The following is a 15,597-nucleotide window of genomic DNA, read 5'->3' on the forward strand; positions in this document are numbered from 1 at the left end:
AGTAAAGAGGCCTGTTCTCAGTGGGCCCCTTCCAGCCCTCGATGCCTCCCTTTCCTGGGCCTGACTTCACAGGAGTCCCAGCCTGCCCTGCCCAGGGATCTCCCAGCCCAGGTTTCCAGAAGCCACTCAGTCCACTCCCCAAGGGGCATCTGAGGCCAAGGATGCTTGTTCAGCCTGTCACCTCCATCTAAGAGAGATGCAGGGGCTTCCTTGGTTGTCCAGTGGTTAAGTCTCTATGCTTCCAATGTGGGGCAAGGCGGGTGGGAGGCGCAGATTCGATCCCTGGTCAGGGATCCTGCATCCTGCATGCTGCGTGGCATGGTCAAAAAAATAAAAATAAAAAAATTTTTAAAGCTCCAAAAAATAAGAGAGATGCAGGCCCAAGACCCCTGCTCCCCATAAGGCTGTGGCTCCTGGTTCCATGTTAGAAGGATGTTGGGAGGGGACGGGTAGATGCCAGATCCCATGAGCCACTGGGAGGCCTGGGGAAGGCAGGCGAAGAGGGCAGATGTGTGCCACACACAGAGGAAAAGGAGGAAGCTACGACATGATGGTCAGGTCTGGGGGATGGGTTAGGTGTCTGAGCCACACACAGAGGACCCGAAAGAGTCTCTCAGGGCACACGTGCAGGGGCTTGTGACTAGCAGAGGGCCCCAAGGTCCAGGCCAGACATGCTCTCAGGCCTGGAACCCGGGAGAGAATCAGGGCTAAAGGGAAAACAAAGACACAGCCCCAAAAGTGGAGATCACATCCCAGGTGTGAAGGGAGACTATGAACTGGAAGATCAGGTTCAAGTCAAGTTAAGGCAGGGGCTTTAGGACCATGGATGTGAGGGAGACTGAGGTGCCAGCTGCCCACACTCTGCAGGACAGAGGTCTACAAAGTGAGGAAGGCCTGATGGGGTGGAGGAGGTGGGGCATGGACCTAGAGCAGAGAGGGCAGGCTGGGCAATACAGAGGTGGACCCTGGACACAGGGAGGTGGGGTGGTGGGGGACTCTGAGAGGGACAGATCCAGGAGTTTATGTATTTGATGTGCAAAGGCCTCAGGAGGCCAGTCGACAGGGGACCTGAGTGTTTTATGATAGGCCTTAGGAAGACAAACAGGGAAAGATTGAAAGAAGGAGGAGAAGAGGGCAACAGAAGATGAGATGGTTGGATGGCATCATCAACTCAATGGACATGAGTTTGAGCAAACTCTGGGAGAAGGTGAAGGACAGGGAAGCCTGGTGTGCTGCAGTCCTTGGGGTCTCAAAGAGTCGGACACGACTTAGCAACTGAACAACAAACAGCGGGAGGGCAGGCATACCCCATCCTGGCCACGGCAATACTCCACCCCATGTCCTTTCCCAGCAGGCCAGGACGTTGCTGATTCTCAGGCCCCAGGAAGCAGCCATGGGCGCATTCAATATTCCAAAAACACCCTAACAGCATCATCGCGGCACCCTCCCTTTCCAAAAGCCAGGGAAGTAGAGAGAAAATAACACCACCAAATGGGCTTGTTTCCCTCCCTGAGGAGGCTGTCCTGCCAGGCCAGGGCCTGCATGTCCTCTCTCAGTGGCCCTGCATCCAATCAATGCCTCCCCCCACACATCAACACCCAGGATGACCCTTGGTGGGCTACCCTGGTGCCTCAGATGGTGAAGAATCGCCTGCAATGCAGGAGACCTGGGTTCGATCCCTGGGTTGGGAAGATTCCCTGGAGGGGTAATGGCAACTCACTCCAGTATTCTTACCTGGAGAATCCCATGGACAGAGGAGCCCGTGGGGTCGCGAAGAGTCAGACTCGACTGAGCGACTAAGCACAGCACAGCATTGACACGGTGGATGCTCAGTAAATGCGTGGATGAGCAAATGAATGGGCAAGTGATCTTGCCACCACTCAAGGAATAAATAGATGGTTCCAACTTTATTATGTCCTCAGATGAGGAGATGGAGGCTCAGAGAGGTTAGAGTTCTTGCCCATAAGGAAGAAGAGCTTGAACACAAAATAAGTCCTGTCACAAGACTCCTGGTCTGATGTGCTACAGTATACCACAGGGCCTAACAAGTTATGGAGGCAAGGCGGGGGTAGGTCCGCCTTGCTTGGGGCAGCACTGCTTCAAGCTCACTGCTCCCAACTTCTGGACATCCCTTGGGACAGTCATACGTATGAGCAGTGGGCCCATCTGTAGCATCTGGGACTGGGACCTGTGGCTGTCAGCACATGAGGCAGGAGTGTGGTACCCCACTCCCCCAACATCTCCCCACCCCCCACCCCGCCGCCAGCCAGCTCCACATTGCCAGTGTCCCAGCATGACCCAGCAGCAAACACTCCTGGACAATGAGCCTTGAAACTCAGGCTCAGCCCCCTCTCCCTCTGGAAGGTGACCCTCAAAGCCAAGAACCAAAGCACTGGCTTCTCTGTGTTTATTCACAAGATTGGGATCATTCTAACAGCATTCAAGTGCACACTATCAGGAAGGCTGCCTCAGACTGCACAGGATGTTAGGACTGCTAATCCCCGGGAAGCAGGCCAAACACTTCAAAAAGCTTTTTGAAAAGCCACGATAAGATTTCATCACTGGTTACCCAGAGCCAGGTGGGGACAACTCCCCTTGGTCTAGATTCCTTGTGTCGGGGAACTGACCCACAAAAGTGGCTCAGACAAAATCAGGGCCCAGGGACAGCCTCTCCAGGGTACCCAACATTGTGACTTCCACTCAGACATGAGCAGCAACAAGGTCAAACATGCACACTTCCCTGAGCATCTCCTGTGAGCTCACACTGAATGGGGGGCTTGTTTCATCGCCACCCTCAGGGAGCCCACAGTCAAGTGGGGGAAAGATTGGTTCTGTTGGTGACCCTGCTGTGATCCAAAGAACCAGACACCTCCTCTACCAGCGCCGGTTTGCAGGGGTGCATGGTTTCTGGAAAGTATGTGTGGGACAATCCTGGGCTTGAACCCTGGCCACGTGGTGGTGTGACCTTGACTGAATCCCTTTACTTCTCAATGCCTCGGTTTCTTCTTCTGTAGAGTAAAGACAGTGACACTGAGAGCGTCAGGTGAGGGTCAAAGATAAGAGAGTCTAGTGCTGCTGTTCCTTAGGCTTCCTACAAACCGGAGACATAAACGACTGAGGTTGTGTGACCTTGAACATTTCAGTCATTCCCCAGGCTCAATTGTTCATTTGTGAAATGTGGGATTCACAAGTTCACAGAGCTGGTCTGAATCTCTGCTGTGTCCAAAACAGCAGTTCTTTTTTCTGTTCTAGGAATCAATTGAATTTCTGCACTGTGCCCCCAGCCCTCCAGACTGAGGAGCCAATTAACCTTAGCCATTTTTGCAGCGCCCCGCAGGTGTGCTTTGATGCACATGACTCTCCAGCTGGTGAAGTTTGCAAGGGGTAGGGGGTGCGTGGTGGTCTTCCTTTGTCCCTACCTGGGTTCCTGTTACCTCCATGTCTCACCTGAGCCAACCCAGTCTTCTGGAAGTTACCTTGGTCATATTCCCCCAGACAAACCACGCGGCCCTCCACCCTGAACTTGCCTTCTCCCTGAACCACCACCAAGAAGTAGGATCTGGGTCCCCACCACTCAGAATCTGCCTGAGTCCCCTGCCTCTGCTTCTACATCCTCTGAGGAGCCCCAGGTTCTTCCAGGGCTTCAGGAGAAACGTCCTGACCTGGAAACTCTGCCAGTCCCTTCTGCTTTCTGCCCTGCCCACATCTTCCCTAAGGCAAATAGAGGCAGAGCTGGCTTTTCCTTTCCTGAGGAAAAGAGAAAGGAGAAAACGAGAGGATTTTTTTTTTTTAAATAATAGATCAGTACCTCAAAATATTATTCAAAATATGATTCTTGGGGGCGCATCCTCTCAGTTTGACCACGTGACCCTCCCAGCACCAAAACCCTGTAGTTCAGCAAAGATGACCACATTACATCCACACTCAACAAGCCTCGGGCTGAAGAAGATGGGAGGGGTCCAGGGGTCTTTAATGCAGGACAGAGGAACTGCAACTGCTCCCCTGAGAGAGATCTCAGAAGACCGGAAACCTGGAAAACACGTTGGAAAATATTGCTCGCATGTGTGGAAGTCCCCATCCTTCTCCCCTCCTGACCACAAAGGGATCCCTGTGAGTGACATACTGGCCAGTCCTCCAGCCTTGGTCAGCAGACATCTGGGGGAGACCAGCTCCCAGCCTCCAAACCCATACCTCTGTTTGCTCTGTGTCAAGCGACCTGAACCCTGGGAATGTCTGCCCAACACATCACAGAATTGCTGGGTCCTCTCAAGAGAACACTGGGGCTGGGGACCCGGCCCCCCACACACAGGAGAGCACATTGTGAGTTATGGGAAAATGCAACGGGGAAGCCCGTTCCAGCTTCCTGAATAGAATGGCAAAGAGGGAGGGGTAAAAGTGACCTCTCTCAACTCCAAAGCAGGACTCAGGGTCCCCAGCAAACCAAGTCTCTGGATCACTGGGTTGTGCATCTTAATCAAGATCATGTTTTGCTTCATAAACACAATTTTAAGGAATCTCCAAATAGTTGGGAAAGAGGATTTGGTCAAAATTAAGTAATAGTTTTGTATTGATGTCAATCTCTGGCTTCAATACTTGATTTTTTACGAGTCGTTTAGTTGTAGGAATTCTTTGCATATTCTGGATGTTAACCCCTTATTAGATATGTGGTTTACAAATATTTTCTCCCATTCAGTGGATTGCAGTTTCACTCTATTGACGTGTCCTTTGATATACGAATGTTTTTTGTTTGTTTCACTGTAATCTAATTTATGTTTCTTTGCTTGTGCTTTTGGCATTAGATCCAAGAAATCATTGCCAAATCCAATGTCATGAAGCTTTTTGAAGTTGAAGTTTTGGATCGAGTTCTCCGCCCCAACTATTTAGTGATTCTTTAAAACTATATTTATAATGCAAACATTCATGATCTCAAGATGCATGACAGAGAGATTCTGTTTTGTTGTCCTGCAGTGGCTCGTGTTCTCCATGGCCACCTTCTTCGTCCCCTTTTAGCCCTGGTTTGTCCCATCATGTCGTGCAGTCATCTTGTGAAAGTGGGGGAACAGTGGGGAGGGGCCTGATTTCTACCAGAGAATCTTCTCATCCCTTTCTTCTTCTCTTCCCCCCAGTTTTCCTCCTCTTTTCAACTCCCTACTTGGAAAGCAACCCCACATGGGATTTAGGAGCAACCTGCCAGCCCCTCTTCCCAAAACCACAGCTCAATGGCTTTCCTCGGACGGGGGCTCTGGGTGCTGAGTAGCGTGCTCCATTGCTGTTTGGTTTCTGACCTCTTCCTCCTGAATGTGCTGGATGTCAAATTTATGACTATGGAATTTATTTGAAGAGGTCTTTGGATTGTCTCAGTCTTTAAAATCGTTTTATTTAGAAATAATTTAGAAATAAATTGTATGGAAATAGTACAAAGAATTCCTGATACCCTCGCTCAGATATCGAAAATGTTGAAATCTGACCACACCTGCTTTATTTTCTCTTATATGGTGTACTTAGAGAGGTCAGATTCATAGAGACAGAAAGCAGAATGGTGGTTGTCAGGGCCTGGGGGGAGGAGGGAAATGGGGAGTAATTGTTTAATGGGTATAGATTTTTCAGTTTTGCAAGATGAAAATAGGTCTGGAGATGGATGGTAATGATGGCTGCACAGAATGCAAATGTACTTAATGCCACTGAACTGTACACTTAAAATGATTAGCATGCTAAATTTATGGTATGTGCTTCTTGGTGTTTAATCACTAAGTCGTGTTCGACTTTTTTGTGACCCCATGGACTATAGTCAGCCACGCACCTCTGTTCACGGGATTTCCCAGGAAGGAATACTGCAGTGGGTTGCCATTTCCCCTCTAGGGGATCTTCCCCACCCAGGGATTGAACATGAGTCTCCTACATTGGCAGGGGGATTCTTTACCACTGAGCCACCAGGGAAGCCCCTTAGTGGACAGTAGGCATTAAAAAAAATACGCCCTTATTATTAATATTTTCTCCTCTCTTCTAATCACCACCAAAAACATACAGACTGGATATCTTTACCCATATTTTACAAATGAGAAAAATGAAGCTTAACAAAGTTGTCACTTACCCAGCTCCCAATTAGAATATGATACTGCCAGGATTTCAATCCAGGACCAGTTTGACTCCAAAACCCATGATCTTTCCATTCCACCCTGCTTGGGTCTCATTTAATGGATGAGAAACCTGAGGATTATTGACACTGAGCACTAGGAGAAAGCTCAGATGCCCACAGGGGCCAGGCAGGTAATGCAGAAATCATCTGCCAGAGATTCTACTGCAGAATCTTCACTTTAACTAAATTATGGGTGAAGCAAGTAATACGATATGTGCCTGTATGGTACTGGAGATTGTGTTTCCAATTCTAATTTTTAAAAAGTAAATATCAAAAAATAGAAATACACAGTTAATTTAATTGCCTTCCAAAAATTTTAAGCATAATGCAGCCAGCACTGTGTAGATCAAACAAATTATTTTCAGATCGGATGTAAACCCCAGTCACCCAGTGGCCACCCTGAGGACAGTGTGGCGGAGACCTCGACAGGGGTGTGGTGAGTTCAGATGTGTCTAAACAACCCTCTACAGCTGAACACCACACCTTCCAGTTAGTGCCACTGTGGGAACCCAATTTCAGGATGCCAGGATTCATCATTTCCTAAGAGGTATAAGAAATGTGGGGGCTTCCCACATTCTCAAATGGTAGAGAATCTGCCTGCAATGCAGGAGAACCAAGTTCGATCCCTGGGTCTGGAAGACTCCCTGGAGAAGGAAATGGCAACCCACTCCAGTATTCTTGCCTGAAAAATCTCATGGACAGAGGAGCCTGGCGGGTTTCAGCCCATGGGGTCGCAAAGAATCAGACATGACTGAGGGGCTAACTCTTCCACTTTAACACTTTCATAGGAAATGTGGGTTTGGGGGAAATATACTGAATTTTAAATACAAGTAACTCTTCATTTTTACCCTGTGCAGACAAAATAAGACAGGTCTGCAGGCAAGCCCACATCGTCGGCCTCCAGTGAGGCTCCTCGCTCTCGGGCAGAGCCCAGGCTCAAAAGAAATCTCTGACTCCTAGGCTGTGATGGAACCAACCTGTGGTTTCTCCAGCCCAGAACTGGAGCAGGAGGCACAGAGGAGAAAGGATGGGCTGAGTGAAGGCAGCGCAGGATGCCCAAGACTGACAGAACCCGCCTGAAGAGGCAGGTCTACAGACAATCTGACTTCATGGCTCACTTTTTCTTCCCTCAGTCAGATCTTTGCCTGAAGCTACACCGGAAGACCTGTGGCAGCCCGTCATCAAGGGGAGGACTGCACGACAGCCGGCCTCACTAATTAAAGGGGATTTTTTTCCTCCGAGATGAATGCGTGTTAAAAATATCAAATATTAATCACTGGCAACATTAATTTATAATAATGCTTGTCTCCCTTTCAGCTTCCAAACCGACATCTGGCATGACTGCTTTGAAACTGACACCCGCTCCATTGCGGGAATTATAAATAGCCTGGGTTAAAATCTTCACCTTGAACCAAATAGGCTGACTCCATGCGGTGGTTTATGGAACGAAGGGGGCTGCCTCAGGCACTAAAGTCCTGGGTGGGTCTATTTGGGATGGTCTTTAAAACATTTAAAAAAAAAAAAATTGAAAAGACACCAACGGTGTCCCTGGGAGGGAGGGTTCTAGAGTGGCTCTGACCGACTTCCTCCCTGTGAGGTGGAGGAGGTCAGCCTCCCTCCCACCTAGCCCATTTCATGATGGGTGAGGAGGGACAGGGCACAGGCTGTTTCATCCTGCCCTAAGTTCACCATCCTTGGTGACTGATTAGTGCAGACACCATCCTTTATTGAAGGGAAGCAAAACCTGATTCCTATGGGCAGAAGACCAAGTCCTCTCTCGGACTGCAGAGTGCCGTCACAGCAGAGCTCACTGGGCCCGGGGTTCGCACCGTCGCATTCCGGCTCCACGACAACCCTGGAAGGGGAATCCCAGTGGGAACGCCATTTCACTGAGGAGGAAGCTGAGGTTAAAGAAGCTGTTTCCCTGAGGTCCCCCAGGCAGCTGGCGGTGGGCAGAGTCAAGATCACCCCAAGAAGAGGGGGCCCCTGGGGTCTCCTTGTTTAATACCTTTCCAACATTTTTCCTGTGGCTAAAACCCCAGCTTCCCAAGGGTCCCCTTTCCAGGAATTGGGATCCAGCATCTCTGCGATGGAACACAGGACTCTGGGTACCTAATGAACAAGCCCCACCATGCTCCACCACCAGGGAGGGTTGGGGCCACATTGTTCTGGGGTCTACCTCACAACAAACTGGCGAGATGGCCAGAGTCGCTGTCCGCCTGTAGCAGAGGTGCAAACAGACTCTGAGAGCTGCCTCACCCCTAACGGAGCTGAGCGGAGAATCTGAGCCTTTGGTCCCAGTGTCACCAGGAGCGGCAGGACCATCAGACAGAAGGGCAGAGGGAGGACAGAGCGTGCGTGGAGGGGAGAAGGCAGGTGGGGGGTGGGGAGGGCAGCATCTGGGAAGGAAGGTGTGAGATGCTAGGGGCAGCACAGGACCCCAATTCTGATCGTCCCAAGCTCCCCCGGGGCTCAGGGCATCTCTGGGACAACCAGCGAAGCCCTTCCTGGCCCACAGACTTTGCCATTCCCTTGGGTCTCCCCTGGTCCAGGGCTCCTAGGAGAGTGCAGGCTGTCCGGGGCCGTGGTGGCCGTAGGTGGCCTTGCCCAGGATCAGAAGTGCCCACAGGCCCTAATGGAAGGAAGGAGCAAACACCTGGAGAACAGACCGTGGACAGCACTCCTTAGTTACCTCACAGCTGCCCTTGCCAGTGAGGACCCTGGGGCCAGAGACTCCACAGGGAGACCAGCTGGGGCTCAGCGCCCCGCTGGGACCAAATCCTCCCAAGAGCATTATTCTATCTGACCCCCAAAACAGTCATCGCTTTGCCTCTCCCAGGGCCTCACTGAGCCCCTTCTCATTGTCCCTCCCTGGAAGCAAGTGAGGTCAGGTACAGCAGTCCTCACAGTGAGCTCTCAGAGGTGTGTCCCCTCCCCACACTTGGGAGTGAGCTGTGGGCTGCCTCGGCCCATGGGGCTCCTTGCAAAGTTCTCCATCCCCAGCAGGCTCCTGGGGCAGGACAACCCCGAGCCGGGGAGCCTGGGCCCCATTTTCTGCTGCCCCGTCTCCCAAACATCCCCTGCTGACACGGAGCATCCCGTTTGGCGGCTGAGGTCCAGGTTTCCACAGCTGGGCCCCAGATGGGGGCCTGGGAACATATGTAGGACACGTGTTTGCCTCTAGACTGGGGCCTCGGGGCAGCCGGAGCCACCTCCTCACCTGCAGGGCTTCCCAGCCTCCAGGTGGGGCCCCAGCTGTCCGCCTTCAAGTGAGCGGAAATTATAGCCCCATGGGGGGCCTCCCCTCTCTCCTCATGGTTGCCCCCTCCTCGTGCTCCTCTTCCCCCTTGCTTTCACTTCAGTGACTGAGGTTTCCCCAGGGACAGTTGCACAAACTTTGAAACCTAATTTTGAATGGACGCAGACCCCATCACATTCTCCCTGCCTTCCCTCCTGTCCTGCTCACCCTTGTTTTAATATTAAGGCCACGCTCTAGCTTGACTGGAGCTTTTCCTCATGGAAACTAATCTCGGTCCCTTGGGGGAAAAGTGGAACTTTCATTATATGTTTATTTCCTCCAAAGTTTGGGGAGACAGACAGGGTAAGGCAGAGTTTCTTGGGAGAGGAGGTGCAGGGACCACCAGCATCGGTTACAGGTGGAGGGGGGCTTGTTGTAGGCCCCACTGAATCTGAGTCTCTGGAGGTAACCAAGGAAACAGCATTTTAACATCACCCTTTGGGCTTCTATGTACACTAAGGTTTGGGAACTGCAAGTCTACAGAGTAAATGACATTTCCTAGTCCTGGGGTCACCAGCCCTGAGTTGCTTATCTCAGGGGACACAGATGCTTTGGCAGGTTTAATTTGAACACAATCTGAGAAGAGCCAGAATAAAATTCAGAGCCCACACTCCTTATGCTTTTCCTAGGGAAAAAAAATTGTATAAAGCAGTATTAAGATCATAGCCCATATTGAGCAAACATTCCATTTCACTTGGAAACAGTGACTCACATGTTTAAGCAGGGTATTAAGAAGCTCTTAGATAAGATTATTTGTGTAGCTATGTTCCCAAACGGAGTGTTATTGAGCTTTTCCCACATAAACCTGTGCTTTTAAACTACATCATAATAATGGCACATAGGCCGAAAAAAACCGAGATTTCTTCCTACTGCGTTCAAATTCTGGGAATGTGAAATGCATCCAAGAGCAGGTGTTTGCTTCTTCCTGGCAGTTTTATGAATCTCTCACAGGGGAGACGCCTCAGGTAACTGGCTTAGTGAGCCAGGCAGACAGATCCCAGTGCTACCTGAGACGTCTTCATAAATAAACAAAAAGTGTATAAAACATTCCCATGGAGCTTCCACTGGCCAAGGCCACCCTAAGTTCTTCTCATGCACTAACATCCAACCCCAAGGGGCAGGTACTACTGTTACTGAACCTAACTTGGGGCCCTTTGCCCAAGTGCAGTGGAGCCAAGACAACAGGTTTCGGTGAAGCAAAGTTCAGTGTTTATTGCAGGGCACCAAACAAGAAGTCCTGGCAGCTGAGACTCAGGAGATCCGAACTCCCCAATGACTTTCCAGGGGTAGGCTTTTAAAAGACAAGGTAAGCAGGAATTCCCTGATGGTCCAATGGTTAGGACTCCATGCTTCCACCTCAGGGGGCACGGGTTCAATCCCTGGTTGAGGAACTAAGATCCTGCATGCCACAAGGGACAGCCAGAAAAATAAAATAAAGACAGGGTGAGGGAGAGGGTAGCAGGGTGTGTAATCAGCTCATAGACATTCTTCTTTTGGTTAGTAGTGAGGTCATGGGGAGTCAACATCATCAACCTTCTGGTTCCAACCCATCTGAGGTCTCTGTGCTTCTGGGCAACATACAGTCAGTTAACTTCTTCCACCTGGTGGGGGTTTCAGTATCTGCAAAACAACTCAAAGGATATGGCTCAAGATACTATGCATAGCCCCTGAGGGGGAAACTAAATGTCCTTGACTTTGTTTAAAGGCTAAACTATTATTATTTGTCTCATTTGGCTGTTTTCCTTTCTGCATTTTCTCACTTCTCAAATTAAATTTATTCTTTGGAACTCTAGCAAGACCTAGGAGGTGAAAGTTTTTCTACAAATAAGAGGCAGTCAGAGGACACAGCAAAGCCCCATAGGATCCTGCTCAGTTACACTATTATTATTGTTGTTGCCCGGTTTACAGATGGGGAGACTGAGGTAGAGAGGCTTAGTAGCTTGTCCACGGTTCCTATCTAATAAACAGCCTGACCAGGGTCCAAGCTTGCAGTCTGTGCTGTTAACCACTGTGTCACCCCAGTAGCAAGGTAACTTTGCTGCTAATTCTGTGAGAGTTGCCAAACGAGCCAAATGCAAAATGACAAGAAAATGTCAAGCTGTCATTTGACAGATTTGTTTACTTGGTCTTCGGGCTTAGTTTCATGACGAAATCTCACAGGTTTCTCTATGGCTTGTCTCTGTCAGAGCTATGCCCACGGCTTCTTACTCATCAGCCTTGATCTCTGCTTAGATCCAGTTAATCCTCCTCACTAATCTTCAGTCCCAAAATTAAGGCCCCTCTGTCCTCACTAGGCCAGGGGCTTTTCCTGCCCCTGACGACGTGAGATGTGAGCCCACTCTGGGGGCACTGATTCCTGTTAAAAACCACACCCGTATTTTTCCTCCAAGTCACACTCATATTTAAATAAATCTAATATACCTGTGATCCATGGGCAGTAGAGCCTTCCAAGTAGGGCACTAACACAAGAAAGAATATTCTAGATGGAGGGCCACAGATCGTGCCCCTCCTGCTGGCCTGGGCCCAGGGGTCCCCTTGAGGCCCACACACTGTTCTCTCAGGCTTGTGGCTTGCTCCAGGCTCCCACAGGAGCCTTTCTTTATAAACTTTGAGTGGAAAACATCAGCGGAAGCTTACAGAGGTCGAGAGGGGTGTCAGAAGACCAAGGAGGACGTCAACAAGGAGTGGATCCTATTTCACCCTTATTCCTACCCAGGGTCAGCTGTCCCAAGCCTCTGTCCTCTGGCTGTGCAGCTGCTCCAGCCACGACCTTCACCATTCAACCCTGGGAACACAGACAGGACTCAGACACTGCCCTTCCTTCTGCGGCAGAGGCTGACTGAGACATGAGCGCTTTCTAAGAACAAGGGTTAACTCGGGGCCTGACGTGTGTCCCAGTCACTTTGTGTCGACGGATGCAGGTGGAGGTGGGGGATGCATGTGAGTTCATCTGCAGGACGCCTTGAAGTCACAGGACATGAGGGGAAAGCAGAGCATTCCCCACAGAGGGAACGGCCTGGGCAAAGATACACGTGGCATCTGCCACAAACCAAGACAGTCCTGAGGCTGGGAGGGCTGGTAGAGACAGTAGGAGAGCAGAGAGAGGGTGGCTGGGCCAGACCACAAGGGGCTTTTCGCTTCCGGACAAGACAAGCTTTCTCCTTTGTTGCAGAGAAGCCTTTTGGGGGATTTTTGATGGGGATAGAACCAGGCAAATGTGCTGCCTAGAAGGATGACTGGTGGGCATGCAGGGGTGGATTCTAAGGAGAAACTGGAGGCAGAGAGAATAGGTAGAAACAGTTGCCGTGGACCACACGGAGCAAGGTGGGGCTCAGACAGCCCCGGACTAGAGGGAAAAGGGGCGGAGCCGAGAGACTTTCAGGAGGTAAAAGAAAGAGAGCTTGGTGATCATTTGACAAGGAAATCAGAGACAAGGGACAGTAACAGAGAGACAGACAGTTCTAAACTGCCCTTGAGCTTCAGACTTCATAGTAGGGGGTGGTGGGAGCACGAACCATCAAGACCAGCAGAGAAAAGGAAGATTTGGGAAGATAAGCAGTTCTTCCCGTGACGTGCTCTGCTGCACACAGACAGGCCGGTGGGTGGTTGGGGCGGGGGGGCTGGGGTGGGAGAGGGAGCATCCAATCATTTTCCTCTGACCCTCATCCAACACCACTTTCCTAATCCTGGAGAATCCGTGAAAGGAGATGTCTCACAGGAAGATGACAGAGGCTTCCAGGAAAGAAATTTGTAGGGTGGAACTAGAAGCAAAAGAGAATTAAACATGTATCCTGGCATGCCTCTTCACCCAGGTGGAAGCATTGTCCTGCCAAATCTCTGATTGAGCATAACACCTGGGATGTCTGGGAAGTGGTCCCCACCTGCTCTGAGAGCTCCCTTCTTTCTGATGCTGCTGTCTATTCCTCCTCAGCTCTTCTGTGCCACCCCCATGTCAGCCACTAGATGGCACCAGACTCCACCAGCTGAGAAGGAAATCCAGCGCATTTGTGCAGTCCTTTCCCACTCTGCAACCCCATGGACTGTACCTGCCTGGCTCCTCTGTCCATAGGATTTTCCAGGCAAGAATACTGGAGTAGGTTGCCATTTCCTTCTCCAGCGAATATTCCTGACCCAGGATCGAATCCGCATCTCTTTCGTCATCTGCATTGTCAGGCGAATTCTTCACCACTGCATCACCTGGGATTTGGGCAAATATGGGGCGGTCAGGCTGTCACTGAAGGGACCCACATCTTGAAGGGCTGTCCATTTCACCTAATTCTAATTTAATTTAATTCTTCTAGAATACATTCTTATTGTGGGTATATTATTCTTACAAGTTGGTATGAAGAAAGTGAAAGTGTTAGTCACTTAGTCGTGTCTGACTCTTTGTGACCCCATAGACTGTACCCCAACCAGGCTCCTCTGTCCATGGAATTCTCTAGGCAAGAGTACTGGAGTGAGGTTGTCATTCCCTTCTCCAGGGGATCTTCCCAATCCAGGGATTGAACCCAGGTCTCCTGCATTGCAGGTAGATTCTTTACTGTCTGACCCACCAATATATATATAAAGAATTATTTACTCTATGTAAATATACTTTCCTTGGGCTTCCCTGATGGCTCAATGGTAAAGAATCAACCTGCCAAGACAGGAGGCGTGGGTTCTATCCCTGGGTTGGAAAGATCTCCTGAAGAAGGAAATGGCAACCCACTCCAGTATTCGTGCCTGAAAAATCCCGTGGACAGAGGAGCCTGGTGGGCTACAGTCCGTGGGGTCACAAAAGAATCAGAAACAACTGAGCAACTGAACAACAACATACTTTTTCTTAGCTCCCCTAGCCTCCCCTGTGATCTCTTCAATCTTCAGGGGGAAAAAGGAGCAGGGAACTGGGGCAAAGACCAATTATCAATTCCTCAAAATTCTGATATAAAAAGTGAGAATCAGTCGTGTTAGATTAAAAGGATGGCTTGGCCCATTGACAGGTCTGCAGATCAGCCAGCTCCCATGGGAAAGGAGAGGCAGTTGCAGGCGGCATGTCACCAGCCACAGGGCCCCTCGTGTCCGCAGCCACCCCGCGTCTCTGCGGCATCACAGTGATTCCTGCAGTGATGCCCCACCCAGGTCAGCTCTGCTTACAGAGGACGACTGGCTGGGAACGCCCCCCACACAGCATGACCTGGCAGCAGCAGGCGGTTCCTGGAGATCAAGGGACAGGATGGGAAAACTGGATTCCTGGACATGGAAAGGAACTCTACATCCAGTACCTGAGCCTGAAAGTCAGGGGCCAGGAGACTCGAGGGCTGCAAGAGGGGGGCAGGTGTGTAGAGCAAGCACCAGTGTCTGTCAATGGAGCCAAAATCAAAGCGCAAGCCCTGTGTGGGGCCCAGGCCCGGCCTGGGTGGGCCCTGCAGTAAAGCCTGTCCTGAGCACGGCCTGAGCAGGGTTATGACAGGGTTAAGGGCAAGGAAAGGAGGGCAGGACCCCAAGACTCAGAGACCAGTCTCCTTGGAGGCTTCTGAGAGGCAGAGGATACGACATACTTTTCATCTTATATTTTGCACTTTCCTAGACTAAGAACTGAGGTGAGAAAGGTACATAGGGCTCACACTTAGGGGATACTCCAGTCCCTGGTTCAGACGCAGGCTCAGGGCCTCACCAGCCCGACCCTGAAGCAGACTTTCTCACCCACACGCGGTGACCTGGTGGCATCGACTATTTGACACTCAACAGAAGGGAGTAAAGGGCTCAGCTCACAAGGCCTCCTGCCTCCAACCCAGACACCCATTTGAGCCACACCCTCCTCATCACCTAGCGCCCACTGAGCTGCCTCGAACCCTTCATACAAACAGACCCTGTATCCACTTTCTCCAAAAGATTGCCCCAGAGAGGAGGAGGGATTCCAGTCACATCCCTTTCCTACCAGGACACAGCCCGGCCCTGCCCCCTCCCCACATCCCCAGGCACGGCAGGAACACACGGCCACTTGACCCTTATTCATGCTTTTATTCTGGAACCAGTAGTCAGTGCAAACAGCTACCGGCATCACCACGCCTGGGCGAGCCTTGGGCAGGGTCCAGATGGGAGGTGCTGAGGGGGACTGGGATTGCACATGAGATGTAGGCCAGCGGTGTGACACCCTGACAAACTGCTCTGAACTTCAGGCAGC

Source organism: Cervus canadensis, chromosome 2 (assembly GCF_019320065.1).
Source record: "Cervus canadensis isolate Bull #8, Minnesota chromosome 2, ASM1932006v1, whole genome shotgun sequence".
Taxonomy (NCBI): Eukaryota; Metazoa; Chordata; class Mammalia; order Artiodactyla; family Cervidae; genus Cervus; species Cervus canadensis.